Source organism: Coregonus lavaretus (genome assembly GCF_964263955.1).
Source record: "Coregonus lavaretus genome assembly, chromosome: 3".
NCBI lineage: Eukaryota > Metazoa > Chordata > Actinopteri > Salmoniformes > Salmonidae > Coregonus > Coregonus lavaretus.
The window spans coordinates 26,627,261-26,638,159 of NC_139990.1; the positions used below are offsets into that span (position 1 = coordinate 26,627,261).

The window sequence follows — 10,899 nt, forward strand, 5'->3', positions numbered from 1 at the left end:
GTCCTCTTCCTCTGTCACCTCTGTGCCTTTTGGTTCCTCCTCTGCAGCTCTATGGCAAGTTGTTCAGCGGAGAGACAAATGGACTACGGGTTGGTGGAGGAGTTTGTAACCACTGTGTTGGAGATAATCCCTGATCTGATGAGAGAAAGTCCAACTCATCATCGGGCTATGAGCACAGGTGAGAGATACCATACCTACTACACTGGGGTGTCGCAAACACAGCCTGTCATTGTAGGTTTTTCAGCTGCTACCTGGGAAGTGTATCCTGGAGGCAGCACAAGCACAGTGAGACACTTGATCAAGTGTTATCGGGCGTTTGTGTGTAACAGATGTCACTGTGCTTGCTTAGCCGTATTCTACCAATTCCTCCCGCACCAGCTCAAACAAAACTGGAACCCGGGACCCTTGCCTCGCAATCACGTGACCGCCCTCCTTGACAATGTCCTAGCCAGTTAGCCACTGAAAAGTTAGCAATTCCGTTGCACGGTTGGACATATTTTATGTTAGTGGTGTGTCAAATTCATGAGGGGTAGGCTATGACATAACTGCTACACCGAGGCGTTGTGAAAGCAGTCTGTTACACTGAAGTGCAGGGGCGGCCTGTTCAATAGGGCGATATGGGCGACGCACTGCCAAACGGGAAAAGGAAGGGATTTTTTTTCTAATCAATTATATCACGGCAACAGTAGTTATCAGTGTTGTAATCTATACGTCTGATCTGCCACAGTGCCACACTGCCACTAAATGTCGAATCAGGCTAAAGTCGTGCTTCAAATGGCTCCCCCCCCTTTTGGGGCGATTTCAGTCAGGTTGAAAATCGCCCAGAAGTCTGTAATAGACTCCCATGTAAAATCTATTTTTTTCAAATTTCAGAGCCTTCAATACAATCTCAATGGGTGTCTGTGGGCTTGCACTTACGCGCTTTCGTCATACGTTACGTAACCATGAACGTAACTGAGAAAAGAGTGGATTGTTTGAAAGAAGTTCCTTTTTGTCGGCGAACAAATGGAGATAAATTGGCAACGAAACAATTAGGACCTCCCAGACCAAATTTAATAATTCAACAGGTTTCTACTAAAGGCGGAAAGTCCTACACCCGAGGATTTTCCAAAAATTGGTACGAACGAAAAAAGACATTGCCACTCACTCAACTGGATGACGAGGGATACAGGCTAGCTGTCCGCCGCCACAACGATGAGGTTAGTGTTGATAATCACAAGTTTACTGGATGTGGATATGGTGTAATAAAGGCAGTTTATTCAGAGGTAAATATATCTGGAATCGCGTTCACGGACCCGTTCGTCAAACTCTTAGGGAGCTATAAATTAAGCCCCATTACTTACCATATCAGATAAGAGAAATTGCTGCAGCTACATATATTTTACATCCTGGCCCTACATAGTTCACTATTTGCATCACTTACCAAAATATTACATGTGGTCATATATGCTTGGAAAGTGGAGATGCCATAGAACGTCAAAAAAGTAAACATTGCTGGAGACACATTGCCGTTTTGGAGAAGACATCGCGTTTGCTAGCGAAGAGATTTGTTGTGGCAAATGAACTTGGGCTGGGAATTGCCAGGAACCTCACGATAAGATATATGCATCAGCATTGCGAGTCTCATGATTCTATACGTATTGCGATTCGATACTGTGATTTTATTGCGCACCATATGTCTGTTGCAGAGCGATCAGAAAGCCATGAGAACGAGTTTTGATCAGTCATGGAAATAAAAGTGCTGAAAACAAATTTGCTCCCAATGTGAAAAGATTGAGAACAAGCTATGAAGGAACAATAATGGTGTTTTGGTGCAGGTACAGCCAACTAGCGCTAAAATATTGCGATATTGTCAATACAGTATATCGTAAAGTATCACTATGTAACTCGATTTCTTTCACCCCAATCCCTCAAATTAACGGTAAATAACTGAATTGTTTGCCCCACATTTAGCTAAGATGATTAGCTAGCCAGCTAAAATGTTTTATTTAGTTAGCAGTCGCATCTACAATAGTTTACTGTCAATAACATGTCTCCAAAAATGACGTGGTGTCTCCAATTGTGTTGACATTTTACAATTGCAATGCGCATCCATGAGTATCCACTTTCTGTAGCTCAGCTGGTAGAGCATGGTGCTTGTAACGCCAAGGTAGTGGGTTCGATCCCCGGGACCACCCATACACAAAAATGTATGCACGCATGACTGTAAGTCGCTTTGGATAAAAGCGTCTGCTAAATGGCATATTATTATTATTATTATTATTATTATTATTATCTGAAGAGAGCCCCGAAACATTGTGTGCAGACATTTTATGCAATAAATGAAGTAGGTTCAATCTAGTAGTTCTGATCTTCTGATTGGTCCTGATGAGTTGGGCGAGGTCCCCTGCAGGCTACTGTCACTGTTGCATTGGCTCTGAGTCGGGTTCTCTGTCTTCAAATGTTCAGCCTAAGAGAGGGGATTTTTGTGTGTGTGTGTGTGTGTGTGTGTTTAACAGTGATGATGTGTGTGTGTGTGTGTTTAACAGTGATGATGTGTGTGTGTGTGTGTGTTTGTGTGTGTGTGTGTCCTCAGAGCAAGAACTCGTGAGTTGGAAGAACTGAGAGGCCTATGGCGTGGGTGTTGTCCTTGGCCACCTGCTGACAAGGCTGACAAGATAGGACCCTTTTGTCCATTGTTATTGGATAGGAACAGAACTTATAACCAGCTCCTGACCTAAATAGATCTTAGCACAACATTTTACTCAACATATCATATTCCATATTCACTATAACAAATATATTTACTACGACATTAGCAAGAACCGCCACATCCTCAGCCGGCTAATCCAGTGTGTGAAGTTTTGCGGAGTGTTTGAGTTAGCTTTGCGAGGCAAAGATGAAACTGAGGGCTCCACCAACCCTGGTAAGCCAACACTTTTGAGATCAGTCAATAAATGCTTCTGGTATTGACTTATATGCTGCCCCTGTCTTCATGTTGTTGCTGGACATATCTTTTTTTAAATGTGTGTAGGTCACCTAAATCATCAGAAAAATTGCCCCTCCTGAGAATTTTTTCAGGAGCCGCCACTGCTGAAGTGCATGCCGGCAGTAATTTTATAAGCCACTTTATTAAGTGTTCACAGGCGTGAGCCACACATCCAATTCTTGAAACTAGAACCAGAACGTAATTTTACTCTGAGCACCAACACTCGCAGAGCCGCACTGCTCACACCAAGGTTTCATTGAAAATAATGGGAGCTCATTCCTGGCAAGAAGAGTTACGCTTCCAATGTAACAGGCTTGTAAAAAGTTGTTTCACATTGTTTTGTAGAAATTGCCTGTGGATTCAGTGTCAAATATTATATTTCACACGCCATAATCATTGATTATTCCTCTACAGTAGGGGCCCCTACAACTATACTTTATACCAACTACTGCCTGCTATAACTTTATTATACCCTACTCACTGTAGGCTTATGCCAGATTGGTTTGCGTCACTCCAGAGAGAACACTGCTCCAAAGTCCAATGGCGGCAAGCTTTACACCACTTCAGCCGACGCTAGGCGTTGCGCATGGTGATCTTAGGCTTGTGTGCGGCTGCTCGGTCATGGAAACCCATTTCATGAAACTCCCGATGAACAGTTCTTACATTTTTCTTGTGCTGACGTTGCTTCCAGAGGCAGGAACTCTGTAGTGAGTGTTGCAACCGAGGACAGACAATTTTTATGTGCTTCAGCACTCGGCGGTCCCGTTCTGTGAGCTTGTGTGGCCTACAACTTCGCGGCTGAGCCGTTGTTGCTCAAAGACATTTTTCACTTCACAATAACGTCACTTACAGTTGAACGGGGCAGCTCTAGCAGGGAAAATAAAATGGACGAACTGACTTGTTGGAAAGGTGGCATCCTATGACGGTGCCACGTTGAAAGTCACTGAGCTCTTCGGTAAGACCATTCTACTGCCAATGTTTGTCTATGGAGATTGCATGGCGGTGTGGTCAATTTTATACACCAGTCAGCAACGGGTGTCGCTGAAATAGCCAAATACACTAATTTGAAGGGGTGTCCACATACTTGTGTTTGTATATATAGTGTGATGTATGTCCTAATAATAGATAAAGGAAACCTGATGTAAGCAAATAACACAAAAACGAAGGTCCTTTTTCATGTATTTATTGTCTGTCAGAAAGGATGCTAACATGCTCTCACCAATAACAGGGGAGGTTAGCATTGTTTGGGTGGTATGATCTTAATTTGCCTCTATAACCTTCTCACTCATCATTATTCAGTCTTTTCATGATTATCCATAATCATGGTAGCAACCACATGAATGTAGAATTGTTCAGAAACATTCCATAATTGTCACAACCCTACCAGAAACACCCAAAACAAAAACTGCAAATGCATCCAACGAGTTTGAGTTACAAATAATATAATATAATATGCCATTTAGCAGACGCTTTTATCCAAAGCGACTTACAGTCATGCGTGCATACATTTTTGTGTATGGGTGGTCCCGGGGATCGAACCCACTACCTTGGCGTTACAAGCGCCGTGCTCTACCAGCTGAGCTACAGAGGACCACACAAGCCAAATTCTAAACCTTTGACAACCTTAATACACTTTATTGAGCTGATTTAATCTAGAGGTTCACATACTTTTTCCAACAAAGAAATTGAATGTTGGATCAATTTGCTCAATAAAGAAATGAAAAGGTACACGTTTTTGTGTGTTTTGTTTAATTGTTACTCTGACTCCCTCTGGTGGCATTTTCTAAATTACGCATACTATTGTACACTACCCTCATTAAGTACATTTAGGTTTCTAAACTATAAGTCTTACAAACACATGCTTAGTACTGTTAGAAAGGTAAACACTGTGGGATTCAGGTAAAGGTGTCAGAACAATGTGACTACTACAGAGCCCAAGATGCTATTTTTTCAACAAATAAACCAGTAATTTTTTTTTTTTTTTTTTGGGGGGGGGGGGGGGGATTTTGGGGAATAAGATATTTGAAAGTCTAGATAAAATATGTCACCAATTACTGTTCTAAAATAAATTAAAATCTCAGGTCTTTTACCAAATGGTGGTGTTCTAAACATGTGCAAATCCCCATTGGAACACATCCACTTTAAAAGTGCAGGGCTTGTGCAACGTGCCATACCTTCATCTTACAGGAATGATATACATATGAGGAGAAAGCTGAAGTCTCCATCTATCCATTGATGTAAATATATCCTCGGTCTGATTCCCAGTTCGTCCACTAGACAGCAGTAGGAGATCACATGACGTCTCTTGGCCACTTGAAACCAGTTGTCTGGTTTGGGTAGTGAGTCACTGTGCCAAAATGGCTGAACGGATTTTCAAGCATGACATCTTTTAAAATTACCTTAGCAGTCAGTGCTTTCGAGTTAAGGAGTAAAAAAATAAGACAAAGGTGAAGAAACTTCAAACTTCTTTTCCCATTCACTTTTCCTATTGTAAACGTTTGAGCTAGCTTAATGGTGCATGTGGAGGATGCATCCAAGGTAATGTGGATGGAGAAGGAAATGCATTGCTTTACAATGACCATCAGGGTGGACCCTTTCCATGCATACTAAATGTTTGCACTCTTGGTGACTTGACCTACATTGCATATTCTATGAATATGTCCATAGCGCAGCATTTATGGACATTGGGGGGGATTCTTATGACAGTAAGATTTGAGTTCGATTTCCCCCCAAAAAAGGCCTGTAACTTTCAAATAATGTCACTTTCTATTTTCAAAACCTCACCGGGCCCTGTACGGGGCGCAAAACAACCGCTCAGATTTTTACTGGTTAATCAGGTTCACTTTATCTATTAGTAGGAATTAGATGAAAATCTGATCCCATTTTAGGTCAAATTTATGCAGAAATACAGAAAATCCTAAAGGGTTCACAAACGTCCTCTTACCACTAACTCTGCTGGCTAGGTTAATTTACTAACTGTGTTATACATACTTGCTGTAGATAGATACAGAGGTCGAGGCATCAGAATCAAACTTCTTGGAACTTGTCCAAACGCTTCTAGATGACCCAAATAAGAGGGAACACTTCTTCCAGGTTGGTGTGAGAACAATATTTATAAAACAGACATTTAAATCAAGGAGGTTAACTGAACGGCAGTGGATGCACAATCGATTCCACATCCTATTCCATTGAAATCCTAGTTACTGGCTTACTCGGTACTGCTGAACCTCAACTTGTATGCATTAGAAAGGAAATGTGCCAAAACGACGGCTGGACGATTGCTTCTGATCAAAACACCGGTTGTAATTTGATGTCCTGTCTTCTAGGAAGTTTTTCCAGAAGAATTCGGCCCCATGTATGACACAGCACTGCAGACTCTGATGTGGGAGTTCCTCTCCAGGCTGGAGAAGCTGCTTCCAACACCAACATTTCAACAGGTAGGTGCAATTTGGGAAGAGACAATAGTGGCAATCTTGAATTTCTGATGTCGTTGATATCTGGTTGTACTAACAGGAAGTTGCCCCACTGTGTATTATGTTGTCATATTGTCTACCATACATTGTTGTTGTTATTTGGTCAATTTAATTTGTTGCATATTTAAAACCACCTCCCGTTCTCAGACTGCGCCTCCCGAGTGGCGCAGTGGTCTAAAGCACTGCATCGCAGTGCTAGCTGTGCCACTAGAGATCCTGGTTCGAATCCAGGCTCTGTCGTAGCCGGCCGTGACCGGGAGACCCATGGGGCGGCGCACAATTGGCCCAGGGTAGGGGAGGGAATGGCTGGCAGGGATGTAGCTCAGTTGGTAGAGCATGGCATTTGCAACGCCAGGGTTGTGGGTTCGATTCCCACGGGGGGCCAGTATGAAAAATTAAAAAATAATGTATGCACTCACTAACTGTAAGTCGCTCTGGATAAGAGCGTCTGCTAAATGACTAAAATGTAAATGTAAATGGCTCAGACCTGCCCCCTCTATGCTGAAGGAGTGTGCACAGTCTGTGACTCAACCTCAGCCTTTGAAGACCCTTCTCCAGCACCACAGATGCCATGACCATTTGTTCACTAATGGTAGGCTTTTTGTTGAAATGTTTCCATCTCTGTTTTCATACAGTGGCAAATTAGATTGATTACATTCGAATCATTGTTGCATACCACCTGCTAGAGACTCACACAAGTCAGCCACAATTAAAAAGCTCCCAGTAATCAATGACACTTGTTATACCGGCCGCAGACGACATGTGTCTCTAAGACTGATGGAGTGGTTTTGATTTTGATCTGTAAGACGTGCCTCTGGTAATATTCAGTCAAACAATGGACATTGACAGTGTGCAGAGTGTAGTTGCATTTCTTTTCAGAGAAATTAGGCCTAAGATTGCAATTATGTTTTGGTTTTAGTTTAGAAAAGACAAATATTGAGCGTCCCGAGTGGCGCAGCGGTCTAAGGCACTGCATCGCAGTGCTAGAGGCATCACTACAGACCCGGGTTCGATCCTGGGCTGTATCACAACCAGCCGTGATCGGGAGTCCCATAGGGTGGCGCACAATTGGCCCAGCATCGTCCGGGTTAGGGGAGGGTTTGGCCGGGGGGGATTTACTTGGCTCGTCGCGCTCTAGCGACTCCTTGTGGCTGGCCGGGTGCCTGCATGCTGACCTCGGTCATCAGGTGAACAGTGTTTCCTCCAACACTTTGGTGCGGTTGGCTTCCGGGTTAAGCGGGCGAGTGTTAAGAAGCGTGGTTTGGCGGGTCATGTTTCGGAGGACGCATGACTCGACCTTCGCCTCCCGAGGCCGTTGGGGAGTTGCAGCGATGAGACAAGATCGAAATTGGGGAGATAAAGGGGATAAAAATACAAAATAATACAAAGAAAATACAAATATTTGATTACGTATGTTTTCTTTTTCCTTTCAGGTCATTCATTTTGTGTCGATGATTGCATCCTCTCTTCTCTGTCTCACTCACTCTCAGAGAGGATAGAAATGGACATTGATGAAGCACGCTCACATAGCCAGTCTATAGCCACATGTGCACCCAGAAATGAAAGGGACACTTTGATAGAGCAAGATAATGCAGAGAAGGAGCGGGGGATGAGTTTGGACACGGTTAAGAAGGCAGTGGAAATGATGGATAGAAGGACAGAGGAATGGGGAGAGAACAACTATGAGGAGAGACTGCAACATCAGTTGGCTTAAGATGTTTTACAGGTAGAGATTGTAGATGGAGAAGACATGTCCTCAACGTCATCGACAACAGCCGACAATGTCGGATGGACCTGGTCTCCGGAGGATGGTCAAACAAACAGATTCGTCAGAAGTTTGAGCGAAGTTCTAGAAACACGTGTATAGCGACATTTTGGAGTGGTTAAACGACCATGGCTTCAAAAGGACTTAGAAGCAGTGTCAAACAAATATAAAGGACATGAAGTTCAGCAACAGACAAACAGTGAGGAACCCAAGCGGTAGTGGCCGAGTGACCTGTCCATTATTTTCCGAACTCCACACATTTCTTGCTGCCATGCCTGATATGCCTGGGTCCAAGGTTTCAGATGGAGAAGTCATGTCCTCAGATCAGGATGAAGGGCCTTCTGTGGATGTCAAGTTAGAGAATCTACATGAGGAAATGGCTTCCAGAAAAGAGACACACAAGACACTCACCGGAGAGCAAACAGAAGAGAGGAAATGGGATGAGGCTTTTCACAGCCCTCAATGTCACAGCAGAATGAAAATCAGAAGAATATCCCACCGTTGTGAACAGATGGTTGAAGACAAGTCAGATTTGTCCCTTCAGCCCATAGAAGAGCTTTCAGATAAAGAAGTAATGTCCTCAACATCATCGACAATGTCAGACGATGACAGACGGATACAGAACTGGAACTTGCATGAGACAAAGACGCTTATCGCCATATGGTCAAACAAACAGATTCTTCAGGAGTTGGAGCACAGTTATAGAAAAAAACATGTACAACATTTCAAAGCAGCTAAAGGACCTTGGTTTTAAAAGGACTTGGAAGAAGTGTCAAACTAAAATAAAGGACATGAAGTACAGCTACAGACAAACACTGAGGAACCCAAGCAGTAGTGGCTGAGTGACCTGTCCATTCTTTTCTGAACTGTACACATTTCTTGCTGCCATGACTAAAATGCCTGGGTCCAAGGAAACTGTCAAGGTTTCAAATGAAGTCATGTCTTCAGATCAGGATGAAGGGCCTTCTGTGGATGTCGAGTTGGAGCATCTAAATGAGGAAATGGTTTCTAGAAAAGTGAAAGACAAGACACTCACTGGAGAGCAAACCAAAGAGAGAAAGGGGCATGAAGTGTTTCACAGTCCTCAATGTCACAGTATGAATATTGGAAGAAAAACCCACTGTTGCCAACAGGTGGTTGACAACGTGTAATTTGGAACTTAAGCCCGTAGTGCTGCTGACCCAACAATGTTCTGATGACGGGTGAGTAAAACATATATATATATATAATATATTTATTTATTTATTTGTTTTGTATGTATTGAACTTATATGTGTAATAAATGTATTCCAAGGCTCAAGTTAAGGTTGAGAGTGACATCTCTATCCTCTGTGTCCTTTAACAATGGTACTTCTCTCCTCTCAACACCAGGTGGTGCTCCTCGTCCTGTTTCCCATACCACAGGGCAGTCTTCTAAAAGAAGCAAGCGAGCCAAAATATGCTCCTTATGTGGGGAAAGTTTTTTTGAAGCAAAAGATTTGACAACACACATGAGAACTCACACTGAGCAGAGCCCTCACCAGTGCACCCAGTGTGGGGAAGGCTTTGAACATCAGGACGACTTACAAAAACATCAGCAGAATGAGTGTGATGAGATGATGAACCAACAGGAGGCCAATGAACACCAGCATGGAAAGGACAGGATCTCAGGACAGTCCAGTAATGCAAGTAGTGATCCCAAAACATGCCATCTATGCCATAAGACTTTTTTTTTATTTCAATATGTGTTGAAAAAGCATCTTATTGTATTTCAAAAAGGCAGAAGCATTTTTATGTGTCATCTCTGTCTAAATGGTTTTGCCTTCCTCAGTGCTTTGAAGAAACACCAGAGCAACAAAAGAGGTTGTCCTTCAAGTGAAATCATCAATAAGAGGGAGCTATGGTCAAATGAAAACTTAGTCGGAGGGAAATGGACCCACGAGGAGACTAAAGCACTGATCTCTGTATGGTCAAACAAACAGATACTTCAAGAGTTGGAGAATATATATATATATATATATATATATATATATAAAAACAGTCTACTACGAAATGTCAAAGCAGCTAAAGGACCATGGCGTCAATTTTTTGGAAGCAGTGCCAATTAAAGATAAAGGACTTGAAGTACAACCACAGACAAACACTATGAAGCCCAAGCAGTAACCGAGCGTGTCTATTTTTTTCTGACCTGGACACATTTCTCACTGTGAAAAAAAGGAGGGAGCTAGGTTAAAAAACTTGTGCTAGTGTCATTCCAGAATTTTCCTTAAATACAAATAATTCCAAAACATGCCATGTGACTTTTTCACAAACGTCTAGTTTGAAAATATACTATTTTTACCATCATGCCCCAGACCAAAGCTGCTTTAAGTGTCCCTGATGTTTGAAGGCTTTTGTATCCCACAGTCAAATGAAGAGACACCAGCAGAGCAAAAGAGGTTGTCAGTTACAGTGCACAAAAATGGGAGTAAGCCAGCATGGTCACTGGCTCCTAGGGAAAATATGAGATTCCTCAGCCTTCCAGTACAGCAACCCAGGAACCAACAACCTCTCAAGTTCCCACCACTACAGCACAGTCCTCTAATAAAAATACTATTCCCAAAGCATGTCCTATATGCCATAAGACTTTTAAATTTGAAGCTACCATGGTAAGGCACATTGAGACTTTCCTTTTGGTGAGAAGCAACAAGTGCCCTGACATCTTGAAGTGCACCA

General features: G+C 42.7%; 1 long non-coding RNA gene across 2 annotated transcripts; it reads left to right on the forward strand.

The window, feature by feature from the left end:
• The first annotated feature begins 3 nt into the window (after window positions 1-3).
• Window positions 4-10,165, forward strand: LOC311108812. Of its 2 annotated transcripts, none has more exons than XR_014610536.1 (4): window positions 4-178; window positions 6,295-6,405; window positions 7,875-9,408; window positions 9,577-10,165. It is a non-coding gene; the product is annotated as an uncharacterized lncRNA (long non-coding RNA). The 2 variants fall into 2 exon arrangements; XR_014610537.1 differs by lacking the exon at window positions 4-178 and adding an exon at window positions 6,043-6,061.
• Window positions 10,166-10,899: the final 734 nt, after the last annotated feature.